Below are 12,433 nucleotides of genomic sequence, written 5' to 3' on the forward strand. Positions count from 1 at the left end.
AATCAGTGGGCGTCATCGCCGCAAGTTGTCAGGTTGATCAGGAGATTGGTTCTGGCATGTTTGCAGCATTTTATTATATTTAGGGCTAAACACGTGCCGGGGGGAAAAAATGGGATAGCAGATGCATTGTCCCAGCAGAATTGGGGAGCTTTCAGGGCAGCAGCGCTACTTGCAAGCCTGACTGGCCTAACATGTCCCTCATGTCTCTGTCAGATAGTTATGCCGAATTAGGCAGGCTGGTGGAGCGGTTGCTGGTGCCGAGGACTTGGAAGGCATACAAGGCTGCCATGGGATGTTGGCGAGAGCTTCAGACTATGGTGAGCGCTGAGGGGAAAAACGTACAGCAGCAGCTGCTTGCTTTCTTAGCCAAGTTCAGGCAGAAGTGGGCGTCCAAGGCCAGGGTGAGCACCATGTTAGCAGGCATCGCATTTTTTGATAAGTTGGCAGGGAGAAATGACGAGACATGTAATTTACAGTACGTACAATAAGGAGGGCTGGGCCAGGATTGAGGTGAAGAGGCCAGACGCAAGAGAACCTATCACAATAGATAGATTGGGGTCGCTGCCCTGTTCGGGGCCACATTTGAGATGGCTTTTAGCGGAGCTTTCAGGATCAGCGAGCTGGTAGTAAGATCTAAGCTTGCAAATGGCGATGGTCTACAGTAAAAGAATGTGGCAGTAACCAAGCAGGCTGTGCTATGCAAAATACAAAGGTCAAAGACGGATCAGGAGGGGAAGGGAAAATGGGTTCAGCTGCTCAGGCACGCAGACGTCGCATCATGCCCGTTGGCGCCGGTCAATGCCTTCTTGGGCATCAGGCCGCCAGGTGGGGATAATTTCCTCGTCCACAAGGATGGGTCGCCGCTAAGTAAATATCAGTTTGCGGCAATCCTGAAAAGATGCATAACAGACAGAGATTTAACACTCATTGTATTTGTAACGCCGTTTCGTCTGACAAGTAATTTGGTCCGGAATCCCCAGCGATAGAGAATATCAGCTGTCCTTAGTCCCGTGGTCACCGGATAGAATGAGAGTCGCATAGCTAGAGGTCTCCATATACTTGCAGATTTCCCAAGGCTGAGGCCGGCAGATCCGGTCGCATAGCCACCCATAGGATATGTTCCTTGACATGGAAATAATGCATCCTCATCAAAGTGTCCCTTGGAGCGTCCTTTGGGGCGGTTTTAGCCTTCGGGAGGCGGTGGATGCGATCAATGAGAAAATCATCAATGGAGTTGGTAGGAAGGAGATTCATGAAGAGATCCGTTGCAAGTTGTTTGAGGTCCGAGTTAGGGACCATTTCTGGAATGCCGCAGAGTTTTATGTTGTTACGGCGTGACCTGTCCTCAAGGTCACAGGTCTTCCGACGCAGGTCCGCGACCTCAGCCTGTAACTCTTTTAGTTGGGTGATCACTTCATTGTGGGACCTCACTACCTCCTCACACTTATTCTCGAGGTGATCTGTGAGTTGGCCTATGGCATCGACCGTTTGCTGGCAGCACTGTAGCACCGTCTGGACTTCCATCATTATATCATCCTTGAAAGTAGCCAGAAGTTGCCGCATAGAGCCGAGTGTGAGGGGTGCATCGTCATCCAGTTGTGCGAGTTTTGTTTGACTTACACGGGGGGTCGCTGACATGTTGTCATGCTCTGAGGAGTGCCTGGGGTGGGGATCCGTTATAGCAGATCCTTTCAGGCCCTGGGATGTGGGAGATTGTTTGAAGAAAGCAACCAGGTGGCCCGGGGTCTGGTCTTTCTGGCGTTTAGGTGGCATAATACCCGAAGGTAAACCCACTGCGGTAGTCGTGAACGATATAAATTGGAAACTGGAGGATAAACAAACTTATGCCGGCTAGACAATTGCTAGGCGCGGTATCACAGCATCAGGAGTGAAGGAGAGATCAGAACATCACGCGGGTGATTACATCATCTCGGCCCGGGAAGGGGAGGGTCTCCCTGCGTCCCCCAACTATCGAGTGCAATGAAGAAAAAATAAATAAACAGATATAGATGAAGGGTGAAGACAAGCTCCTAGGGTTTTCAGATAATGATGCCTGACTTCCCCTTTAAAACGGCACAACTGCTACTGAGGTGTGGAGGTATAGAGGATTTGCCTCAAATGCAGAGAGTAACCAGTAGGAGAACAGGGCCGGATTATATAGATTGAGCCTGTAAAGCAGGGCAATTGCACTCCAGCAAGCAGCAGCTCCTTATAGAAGCAGTTTGCCAGTTCACAAAATGGCGCCGCCAGACTCCAGCCCTAGGCCTCAGCAGCACTGGTACCTGTGTTCCCTTCTATATCGTTGGTGGCAGTGGTGGTCTTCCCGGCAGCTACGGGCCCCTCCCCCCGCACCGCGCGGCAGCGGAGAACGGAGGATGGATGTAGCGCCCGCCGCGGCCAGCGCAGAGGGCGCAGCCGCGCACGCACCCGCTGCACGGATCTTCACACCAGGCACTGCGGCTGGTAGTAGGGTTGCCGCACAGGCCGGGCAGACTCTGAGCAGTTGAGGGTCTTCAGAGGGGGCAGAAGGAGGCCCGCCGCCGCCCGCAGTCGCTATCGATGCCCCGCCGCGTCACTTCCGGGTCGGGGCAGGATCCAGCGCGAGTCCCCGGCTCCCACCAGACAGGTAGGCCACAACCCGCACGGGCACAGGGGGTACCCGCCGGCTCTGCAAACCCACCTACCCAGTGCAGGGGAGCCTTGGTGATTGAAGGATGGGTTCCAAGGAGCAGGTAAAAGGCCAGGGGAGGGTTAAATAGCAGGTCTTGTGCAGGAGCCTGGGCCCAGCACTCCTATCTCCTCTCACAGCTAAGCCACACCCCCCATAAAAGTTATATTTTAATGAATTAATGGTCAGCTACCTATCAATATGATGACTTAAAGTAATTTAAGGTGTATTAGTCTGTGTGTGCCCTAGTAAAGGAATACTTTTTTCTTTTTGGTTAATACTATGTGGGTTATATTGTTTCTCTGCAGGGTAAATACTGTCTGCTTTTGCATGTAGCCCACAAATGTTAGACAGCTTTATTTTTACACTCAATTTAGATTTCAGTTTGAACACACAAATGCCGTTGCACCTGCCATCCCATACACAGCAGTTGTGCAAAATGGTGCAAAATATTTCTACAAAGATGCCACTCATTGGTTGATCCTTGACTTATGGTTGCAGAAACAGGACAATCACACACAGAATATAAGGACTAATTCAGACACAATCGTAGAATCATTTTTTTTTTCTAATGGGCAAAACCATGTGCACTGCAGGTGGGGCACATAGAACATATGCAGAGAGAGTTAGATTTGGGTGGGGTGTGTTCAAACTGAAATCTAAATTGCAGTGTAAAAATATATCAGCCAGTATTTACCCTGCACAGAAACAATATAATCCATCCAAATGTAATTCTCTCTGCACAGGTTATATCTGCCCCACCTGCAGTGCATAGTTTTGCCCATTATAGAAAGATTTGGAGAGAGAATTGACTGCATAGGAAAGGAAAGAGTTAAACATCTTGGGAGGGGTGGACCTAGCTGTTAGGAAAGTACAGCCTTTTAGGGGGAGGGTTGGATATATATAGGGAAGGTGAGGCCATCTTAGTTCTCTTGGTGGATTTGCTTTTAGGTGAGTGCTGCAGTGCAAGCAAAATTTTGTTTCTCAATCCACTGTAAATATTACACAGTGTAACACCCCCACCCCCCATCCCCTGCTTTATTGTTAATACTCCTCCTCTCCACCTTATCATTATATTCGCTGCCATGGCTGCCCGCCCCCAGCGCGTTTTACGGGCCCCGGCTCGGTACCGTGGGTCAGACGGTCGAGCGGGGCCTGATGATGTAGTGGGTGGCATGGGGGACGGGGCTCCGTCCCTCGGGGCCTCCGCAAGTGAGGGCGCGGACATCGGGAGCCGGGCCCGGTTGGGCTCGCCGCCGGAAACTGAGCCGGTCACACCGGCCGGGCGAGGGCGGCGTGGGGGACCAGGGGTCCTTGCAGGCCGCCCTAGGAGCGACGGACGGCGGCTGTCCCCTCCGGGAGCCGCTGAGTCCGTGATCGGGTCGGGCTCCCGCGGGCGCGCGAGTGCGCGCCGCGGGGGGCGCCCGGCGGTTGCGAGCCCTCCTCCCTTGCCGCGGCCGAATGCTAGTGCCGGGCGGGGGGAGAGGAAGGGAAGGGGAGCTGGCGGTCGCCGCGCGGGGCATGTGCAGGAGCCTCGCGCGGCGGCCGAGGAGGAGACGCCGGCCGGAAGATCGACGGCGGGTAGAGGTGGGCCGCGCGCACGGGGTGCGTGCGCGCCCACGCTCGCTCCGGGCGGCGCCGGCCGCGCGCGTGTGCGCGCAGCGGCGCCGCTGATGCACCGGCCATCCATTTTAACTCCCCGGATGCCGGAATCCGGCAGGGGGAGAGGACACAGCAGGGGGGTGCAGCGTTTGCCTCTGGTAGGCAACGCTGAGCCGAGAGGGTTGGCGCCACGTGATGGGGCCACAGCAGAGAGTACAAGGGGGGGCTGCGCGCAGCATGCGCGTGCGCACACCGGGAGTCGTGTGGCACGCGGGGGAACGCGCGCGGATACGCAGTGGGTCTCTGTGACTCCTCATACCACTCCTGCAGAAGCAGGGCGCAGCGGGTCCCGCGGCACGGACCGTTGCACACGACAGCGGGTCCTCCCCGGGACCGGGGGATTCTTCTGCTTCTATGGGAAGGGGGGAGGCATGCTCAGAAGTGGAGAGCGAATGGTCTGGTCAGGGGGCTCTCGCTTTCCCGTCGGATCAGGAGGGACCGGGTGCCCGGGTCACGTCGGCCGGTAGGCGGGCGCGGGCTCGCGCCCAGGCAAGGTCCGGAGGTCCTTCGGGGGCCGTTGACGGGGGTCGCGGCACGCGGGATCCTCCCGGGGCCATAGCGTCGGATCTGGCCACGGTGGTAGAGGCTTTGGGGCCGTTAGCTGCAGTGGCCTCCCCTAGGGCGATGACGGATTTCGGCCAGTCTGCAGGAGGCAGGGGGTCTGGCAAGCGGAGGGCCTCAGCAGCGCAGCGGGTGGCACGAGCCTGCCGAGAGCTGGGGGCTGCCGCTGCGGAGCTGGAGCTAGGGACGGACCGGGAACAGCAGGGGCGCGTGCTCACTGCGCATTCCACACGGGGGGCCCGGCGTGCGCCGCAAGCATGGGCCGGGCCCTCTTCTGCTTTGTCTTCCACAGAGGGCCGAGAAGAAGGGGATTTGGCAGATTTCGTGGAGGACGATGATTGGGCTGAGGAAGATGAGGATTCCAGGTCGGAGAGGTCGATGGCATCCGGTGAGTTGGTACAGTCTATATCAATTTCCACCTCGAGCTCGAGTTCGCATAGCTCTTCGTCTTCCTCCTCTTCCTCTTCTTTGGCGTCGCAAGCGTCCGACGTAGACAGTACTTCTAGGGCAAGGAAGAAGGCGGAGAAATTTGCCAAGCGGGCAGCAAAACAGCAGAAGAGGCGTAAGCAGCGCAAGCGAGTTAGTGAGGAGGAGCGTAGGGCAAAAAAGCGGCGCGATCTGCCGGGGCAGTGCGCTGCGAGTACACCGCAGTTATACGGGGGCTGCGAGACAGCTGCCGCAAGAAGATATGTAGGGGTGACTTCGTGGACTTATTCGTTTTGACTAAGGCCATGAAGAAGGATTACAAAGCGGCGGCCGCTAAGAAGGGCATGGGGACAGAGGTTTTCCGGTCTTTTGATAATTGGCTGGCCGGTTTCTGGGTGTTTGCGGCATGCTATTTGGAGGATAGGCCGGAAGAGCACATGAATATTATCCGGTACCTGCATCTCGTGCACGACATGCAGCGCACATCCTCGGGCTCGGAATGGCGCCGGTATGACCAAGAGTTTCGGGAGAAACAGGACGGGCTACGGGTCATGGATTTTGGGTTCAAGGACGTGGAGGTCTGGCTCAAAGTGACCCGGGCATCACAGCAGGAGGAGGAACCCCAGAAACAGGGAGCAGGTGGGCGTCGCGCAGGGTCATCAGCCCAGGGGACGGGCGCAGACGGGGGATTTGCCAGGACAGGCGGATTGGCCATTCGCGTGGGCGGGCGGTCTGCCCCTCGAGGGAAATGCTTCGCTTTTAACAGCGGAGCATGTTCCTTTGGCAAGCAGTGTCGTTTTCGTCACTCCTGCCAGCAGTGTGGAGGAGCCCACCCAGCCTCCTCTTGTTTCAAAGGTGGTCGACAGGGAAATCGGGGAAAACAAGCATACCCTAAGCAGGCCGCGAGCGGGACCGCTCAGCAGAGCCCCAACGCCAGTTAAGCTGGAAACGATGGGCAAGTGGTTGGATCTGTATCCAATAAAAAACAATAATAAACAATAACACTTGTTTATCAGGCGCAAGTTTCCCTTAAGTCTAATTGAACACTTGTAAATAAATAATTGTAGTTGCTGCTCCCAACAGGTGATTTGGATTATCACCTAATTAAAGACAATATTTGGAAATAAATGAGAGCGCAATTGCAATTAAAATTATAGTAAATACTTTAATACATGCACAACATATATTAGACAAAATTAAAAACAAAGTTATTCTAAACGGTTATTCTAAAAAGTCAAATAAATGATTGGTGCTTGACACACCCCCAGAGGGTTCCACAACCTGTATCTGATCCGGTAATTGTCTGTTAATCAATCACTGTCTCAAATGTTGGTAGCTTTTTCTACTATGTTTGAATAGAGTTCCACAGAATGATAGTTTTTTAGAAGTAAATCTGATGCTCACCGCTGCTGGAGTTCAATAGCAATAAACTTCCCATTATCTGGTGCAGCGGAGGGAGAAGGAGCATACACCTCTCTGAATCCAAATGCCGTATGAAGAGAGGAAAGAGTGGCTGTCAGCAGCGCCGCTCACAGTGTCCCTGTCAGCCCGTGCTCCGTACTCCACAATTAGGGGCGAGCTTGATGAGATGTTTCTCAGGGTACACGTGGAAAAGAGCGCGGCTGTAGACTGGCAGTGGAACAGTGGAGACAGAGCCCGGCAGTGTTGTGGTCCTCACGGGGGTAGCCTTTACGCGTTTCTCCGCTGTCAACGTATAGCGGTTTCCTCAGAAGGTATAATTAGGTGTCAAGCTGATCCGATATTTATTGTGCAGTTGGCCAATCCACAGAGGCCATTTAGCAGCAAACAGGTGTACTTAATAGTCTAAAACAAGTGTTCAATATTAGTAGAGTTAATCTCTAACTCCACTTTTTTTTAAAAACAATAATATCATAAGACATCAGCAATATTTATTAATATATACACAGGCTTTCAATATTTTTATATATATAAAACGTTTTTTTTACAAAAACAATTGATGTTTTGTTTGATATAAGAAGGCATCACCGCAATTCATGTTCCAAGGAATAGATTTCAACTAATAGAAAACAACCAATATAAATACCAAAAAGGTCAGTGGCACAGCAGACTAATGCAGGAGTCACGTATGCCACTAGACCTGTGTTCGATTCCCATCCAAACCCAAATCGTATCACCAATATATATTTTTTATTATTATTTATTTATTATTAGTATTATTATTGTTATTTGTTTTTCTCTCCTCTCCTCTATCTCCTTCTTTATTCAGCTTTTTATTAATCAAATTATATATTCTCTCTCTAACGATCTTATATATTATTTTCAAAAATACCTATGTATTGTTAATATATAATCAGATCAGTTGTCTCTAATCATATTTCTCTAAAGAGCGTAATCATATAAACTTATAGATGAGAAGGAGAGAGGAGAAAAACAAAAGCAAAATTTCAATCATCACAAAAGGGTACATATAGTCATAAGAATGGGGAAGGGAATTGGAAGAGGGGAGGGGGGAAGAGAAGTTCCATTTATCAAAGCTTAACTTATTAATATCTTCAAGCTGATTTGATCATGCTTTTTAGAACCAGCCCTCCGATTTACCAATTTCTTATATATATTTCACCAATAATTATAGTTCTGTTTTCTTCACAAGTACATACTTCACAAGTACATACATAGTATATACACATATACTAGTAATCGATTTGTAGCTATAGATAAATCCAAATAACAAAAAATGAGAAATTATATATATATATAGAGAGAGAGCAAGTATTTTTCTGAAGTCAGTGTAACTAATATAACTCCCTAGGGTAGTTATAAGCACACTAAGAGATAGGCAGACAAACCATAATTCACGTTCTCCAGTAGATTACCTTATGCAAAGAGGACCTTAAAGATTATTTAGTTCAACTGACTCATTTAATCCTGCGGGGAACAAAGACCCTAGAGAGAAGATCCAATAAGCCTCTCTTTTACATAGGAGGTTAAAGCGATCTCCACCTCTGGTTGTGTTCCCAATATGTTCGATTCCTTGTACCTGTAATACATTAATATTCCCCTTATGTTTAGTCTGTACATGGCGGGATAGGCTATGTATACATAGCCCTTTCAGGACATTCCGCCTATGTTCCAGGAATCTTGTATTTAAGGAACGAGTTGTTCTTCCTACATATTGTGCTCCACATTGGCATGTTATCAGATATACAACATATGTGGAGTTACAATTAATGTGATGGTTAATATTAAAGATGGTTCCTAGTGCAGTAGAATTAAATGTGGTACTTTTATTAATTATAAAATTACAGGTAATGCAACCTATCCTGCCACATTTATAACATCCCTTAATATTTGATATCTTGCCTAACCAAGTTATAGCAGTATTATCCAATTTCTTCTCAATTTTAAAATGACTAGGGGCTAAGAGACTCTGCAGACTTCGATTTTTTCTATAGACTATTCTAGGTTCTTCCTTCAAGCATGTGGATAGGACTCTATCTGTTTTTAAGAGTCCATAGTTCTTCTTAATAATTCTCTTAATATCTTTCGAACAAGAATTATACTTGGACACAAAGATCAATTCATGATCAAGTCCTTCCATCATAGATTCTTGTGTATCTATACTTGTTTTTCCCAGTAACAATGTTTCTCTCTCTTTAGAGCTCGCTTCTTCGAGTGCAGAGCTAAGTAGATTTACAGGATATCCTTGTTCTAATAGAGCATTAGTAAGATCTTTAGCTTGTGATTCGAATTTCTCATATTCTGAACAGTTTCTCCTTAGTCTAAAGTATTGACTTTTTGGTATGTTATCCAACCATGGCCTATAGTGACAACTAGAATAATTCAAATATTTATTAGAGTCCACTTCTTTCTTATATGTGGAGGTGACAATTCTATCTTTATCTACTTCTAGGGCAATATCCAGGAAGGTGATGTGACTACCGTTAATAGTGCTAGTAAATTTTAACCCAAAAGTGTTATGATTAAGATAAGTGACGAACTGTGAAGCTGAGAGGTGATCCCCATCCCAAATAAAAAATAAATCATCTATGTACCGCCCGTAGAGCACTAGGTTCGCCCCAAATGGGCCGCCCCAAATATATTTTTCTTCGAAGCGGCCCATATATAGATTGGCAAAACTTGGGGCGAACCGAGTGCCCATGGCGGTACCCATAATCTGTAAATAAAAAGCACCATTAAACGTGAAGTAATTATGTGATAAAATAAATTGGACCGCATCTAATATAAATTTCCATCTTACATCAGTTAGACTCGAATTTTGTTCTAAATAGAACTGGAGTGCCAATCCACCTTCCTTGTGTGGGATATTTGTGTATAATGACTCTGCATCACATGTCATAAATATATAGTTTGGGTCCCAAGAGACTCCTTTTATAAGATTAAAAAATTGTGTCGAGTCTTTGATGTAAGATCTAAGTGATGTGACATGTGTTTGCAAAAGGTGATCAACAAAAGCCGACAAATTAGTGGTAAGGGAACCTATACCCGAAATAATAGGACGCCCAGGAGGTGACTGAAGTGTTTTGTGTATTTTCGGTAAGTGGTAGTAAGTGGGGATAACGGGGTAAGGGTTAAATAAATATAAATATTCATTCCTGGATATTGCCCCTTCCTCCAAACCCTTTTCCAAAAACATTTTAAATTTACCCAAATACCTAGTGGTTGGGTCATTTGGTAAGATTGTATAGAATCTCTTATTCTCTAGTTGTCGATAGGCCTCGGAAAGATAATCGTTCTTATCCTGAATCACAGTACCGCCGCCTTTATCGGCGGCTTTAATAATAATTGTATCATCCTTCTTTAGATTAATTAATGCTCTACGTTCATTTGGGTGTAGATTATCACGTCTCTTATTATTTGCAGCTGGTCTATTGCATAGCTCCCTGAAATCTTCTAAAGTAGTTGAATAAAATGCCTCTATACACCCTTTTTTATGTTGTGTTGGGTAAAATTCGGATTTTTTCTTTAATCTAGTGATTTGATTAGTATTAACATCATAAATCTGCTGAGGGATATCATGAGATGTATTCTCTGATTCTAATGCCTCCAAAGTGCCAAGAGCCTCCATGTCATTTTTATCTAGAAGAATCGGTAAGGCCTCTATATCTAGATTTCTAAGTCGCTTAGTAGTGAAATATCGTTGTCTACATAGATCTCTGGTATATCTATTTAGTTCTACATACAACTCAAAGGGATCTGGACCAGTAGACGGTGCAAATTTTAAGCCTTTGGAAATGATGGCTTTTTCATTTTCAGTTAATATTTTTGAAGAAAGATTAAATAGGCCCTGATTCCTTAATCTCTTTTTGCACTTTTTGATTGATTCCTTACGTCCGCCTCTGGATCCTCTATATCGCCTGCTTTTCTTTTGGGTGAATCCTGTCTTAGTGGGCTGTATTTGTCCGATTCTTCCAGATCGGATACAGATCCCTTTCTAAAAAATCATGTGATGGCCGTGAATCATTTTTGGTAGTTTGATTATTTTTTGGTCTAGCTCCCCTCTGGACATAATCAGAGGAGATGTCCTTATCAGTATTCGATCTTTCTGGTTTACGGGGGCTAGCTTTAGTTCTATTTGTGTAGTCTGAACCTAAATCCTTATTGTAGATTTTTCTATTAGAACCTGCTGACTTCTTCCTCTCTCTGTATACTTGATTGAATCGGGGATTTCCCTGAGGTTTCCAAGATGCCTCGGTGTAATCCCTAAATTTTCTGTTATAGGTTCTTACTTGATTAGTATTGTAGTCCTGGTTATCTCTAGATAATTTCTTATTTTTGGATACAATTATTGATTGCTCATATTCCTCTATCTTCTGATTTAATCTATAGTCAAAATCTCTAAAGTCAACTCTAACCTCATAAGGTTTAAGCAGCTCTTGTATTTTTTCAATCTCTAGATTAATCATGGAGACCTTCTGCTCTCTATAGGTTATCAATAATTCAATCAGCGAAAGTGAACATTTATCAAGGGTATCATTCCATTTCTTAATTAGTTCATCATCCTCCTTAAAGGAGCATGTTTTAAATATCCTTAGCCCTCTAGGTATGATCTTATTTTTCAGATAATTGGTCAAGAGCATTTTATCCAGCCAATGTCTGGTTTCAGCCTTTAACAGGACTTCAAGTCTATTAAAAAGTTGATGCATATCTAGAGGGTTAATTTCAGCTGTTTCTGTTTCACCACTGATTGAATCTGCAAACAATACATTACGCCTGGAATTTCTATCATCAATTTTTTGCCGTGATGCCATACTTATATCAACACTTGCAGCCCAAATATTATCCAATAGCTAATAAAAAACAATAATAAACAATAACACTTGTTTATCAGGCGCAAGTTTCCCTTAAGTCTAATTGAACACTTGTAAATAAATAATTGTAGTTGCTGCTCCCAACAGGTGATTTGGATTATCACCTAATTAAAGACAATATTTGGAAATAAATGAGAGCGCAATTGCAATTAAAATTATAGTAAATACTTTAATACATGCACAACATATATTAGACAAAATTAAAAACAAAGTTATTCTAAACGGTTATTCTAAAAAGTCAAATAAATGATTGGTGCTTGACACACCCCCAGAGGGTTCCACAACCTGTATCTGATCCGGTAATTGTCTGTTAATCAATCACTGTCTCAAATGTTGGTAGCTTTTTCTACTATGTTTGAATAGAGTTCCACAGAATGATAGTTTTTTAGAAGTAAATCTGATGCTCACCGCTGCTGGAGTTCAATAGCAATAAACTTCCCATTATCTGGTGCAGCGGAGGGAGAAGGAGCATACACCTCTCTGAATCCAAATGCCGTATGAAGAGAGGAAAGAGTGGCTGTCAGCAGCGCCGCTCACAGTGTCCCTGTCAGCCCGTGCTGTTAGGCGCCGGGGTCCGATCAGCGGTGCGGCCCGGCGCCTAGCAACCAGGGACGCCGGGCGCGTGCAGCCGCCGGCTCCCTGGCAACGCTGACGCCGGGCGCACGCAGCCGCCCGGACCTTAGCAACGGGGACGCCACGTTCGGGCCGCGTTCCCCGTTGCTGGGTCTTCTATAATAAGATCATCATGTGCTGGCCGTGCAGCATGCAAGCTGCACGGCATTACTATTAATTACCCAGTCTGGCT

This window comes from Pseudophryne corroboree, chromosome 3 (genome assembly GCF_028390025.1).
Source record: "Pseudophryne corroboree isolate aPseCor3 chromosome 3, aPseCor3.hap2, whole genome shotgun sequence".
Classification (NCBI taxonomy): domain Eukaryota; kingdom Metazoa; phylum Chordata; class Amphibia; order Anura; family Myobatrachidae; genus Pseudophryne; species Pseudophryne corroboree.